The 2364-nt window shown below is 47.0% G+C and overlaps 1 non-coding gene across 1 annotated transcript; it reads left to right on the top strand.

The window, feature by feature from the left end:
* The first annotated feature begins 820 nt into the window (after positions 1–820).
* Positions 821–894, top strand: Trnaa-cgc (transfer RNA alanine (anticodon CGC)). The gene has a single exon. It is a non-coding gene; the product is annotated as a tRNA-Ala (tRNA).
* Positions 895–2364: the final 1470 nt, after the last annotated feature.

The raw sequence follows: 2364 nt of genomic DNA, 5'->3' as shown, positions 1-2364 counted from the left end.
ATTGCAGGAACGCAGAATCCAAGGGAATGTTGCATCTCTTAGGCTTGTAGTTCAGATGGTCGCTCAGTTACATAATTTCACCGTCCAAATAGATTTGTTAGTAATCATACGCAAGTGCTATCATTGAAACTGGCAGGGAAATCGTCCCTCTTGTACTCTGTTTCTTCTTTTCCGTTTGTGATTAGTAACATACTTCGCTAATTGGATCAGAGTAGGTCGTTAAAAAATTTTTGCGTTGCTATAATCTTCGAAAGAGGGCAGGGGAGGAGAAGAGAGAGAGCTGTACTGCTCGTCGTGCCTATGTTATTTTCGAAAAGCACACAACTGCTCCTCGGGGAGTTCTATATGGCAAGCGCCTGAGGGAGCCCAGCATTGGTTTCGTGAGTACGGCCTTAGCGAACCTGGGTTACCTGAGCTGTGTGTTGGTAACTGCCGTAGGTCTCCTATAGTCTTAAATTCTGGGCTTCCTTTAGCGACCACCATGAGGTACAGCGGTGGAACACTGATGGTCACAGAGAATGGCTATCTGGCTTAACCAACCAGATGGTGAAGATGGATGAATGCTAACTTTGCTAGCTGCTGGTAATTCCTCCATAAACCCTAAATCCCATTCTTCCAATCCCGGTGCATCGTTGGGCACTATTTACACCCACACCCCAAAGTGACATTGTATGACTAGTCCAGCTGAGTCTCCTGTGATTGAGAGAGAAAGCAGTAAATTTAACGGAACACGTCCTGTGGTATCTAATGTAAATAGTATATCGTTGTTAACCATGCGGAAGGTTCATTTCGGGAAATTGTCATATCCATCCATAAAACCGAGCGAGGTGGCGCAGTGGTTAGCACACTGGACTCGCATTCGGGAGGACGACGGTTCAATCCCGTCTCCGTTCATCCTGATTTAGGTTTTTCGTGATTTCCCTAAATCGCTTCAGGCAAATGCTGGGATGGTTCCTTTGAAAGGGCACGGCCGATTTCCTTCCCCATCCTTCCCTAACCCGAGCTTGCGCTCCGTCTCTAATGACCTCGTTGTCGACGGGACGTTAAACACTAATCTCCTCCTCCTCCTCTATATCCATAAAGCTCTAGATGGAGTTGCTTGGCAACTGAAATCTATCAGAAGACCTTGCAATCTTACATTCCTTACGGGGACACTGAAAGCTACTCATGTGAACAAGTTGTTAAATGCCAAACTACTTGGAGTATACGTTCTCAATAGCTAACTGCACACTGCGCAGAACTGTTGTAAAAGAGCTTTGACGTGACGGGACATTATGAATATGCATTCCGTCTTCAGGCCACAAGTGTCCCATCGGGTCCATCAAACCGCCATATCATCCTCAACTGAGGATGCGGATAGGAGGGGCGTGTGGTCAGCACACTGCTCTCCCTGTCGTTATGATGGTTTTCTTTTACCGGAGCCGCTAGTATTCGGTCGAGTAGCTCCTCAATTGGCATCACGAGGCTGAGTGCACCCGAAAAATGGCAACAGCGCATGGCGGCCCGGATGGTCACCCATTCAAGTGCCGGCCACGCCCGACAACGGTTAACTTCGCTGATCTGACGGGAACCGGTGTATCCACTGCAGCAAGGCCATTGCCGTTATGAATATGGGTACCAAAGAATTTCAACAGGCATGACAAAACGCATGTGGTACTGAAGGTAATAGTTTTGTGAAAATGACTGATGGTGAGCTCCTGAAGTCAGCGACTTTTATCGCGACACTTAATTTTCCAAACTCCCCAAGTTACTTGAGTATAACGCGGCAGAATTTCTCAAATATGAGGTTAGGCGCTATGGACCAAATCAAATGCGCTGCTTTAAGTACTAGTACTCTGCCCATAGTACCATTGGCTGCAGCGGTCAGGCTACATGTGGAACACCTGGCTCTGCTGATCACGAACCAGGTGTTCAGTGCGCTACCCCACACATGAGCGTCAATTGCTCTAAAATCCAGCCAGTTAGAAGCAATAAATGTCCTGTATTCACAGAAGAAACGAGATTCCACGAGGTTAAATCACACAAGTAATCTCACACTCTGCCATGAAAAAGGCGCCTTACGGCCATACAGCCACCCACTTTCATGAAGTCATTTGCCACAGCAAAAAAGCAGACTCCACAAAAATACTAATGCTTGTATTCACACTTGCAAGGCTTATCAAAGCACACTGAAAATGCAGCTGCAACGCAACTATTCTAACAACCAAGTCCTTGTGTTCCCAAGATAATGGTGGCTGCAGCACCTAAGGCTCCGAAGTGTGGTGGTCAAGTAAGATTTTGAGGTAAGTCTGGGGATGTCAGAATGATTCGAGCACGTTGCACTGGCCAACAGTCAGGTAGCTCCCCATGGGCTTATATGCATTA

This window comes from Schistocerca serialis, chromosome 3 (genome assembly GCF_023864345.2).
Source record: "Schistocerca serialis cubense isolate TAMUIC-IGC-003099 chromosome 3, iqSchSeri2.2, whole genome shotgun sequence".
Classification (NCBI taxonomy): Eukaryota; Metazoa; Arthropoda; class Insecta; order Orthoptera; family Acrididae; genus Schistocerca; species Schistocerca serialis.
This window is presented reverse-complemented; position numbering and strand designations above follow the sequence as displayed.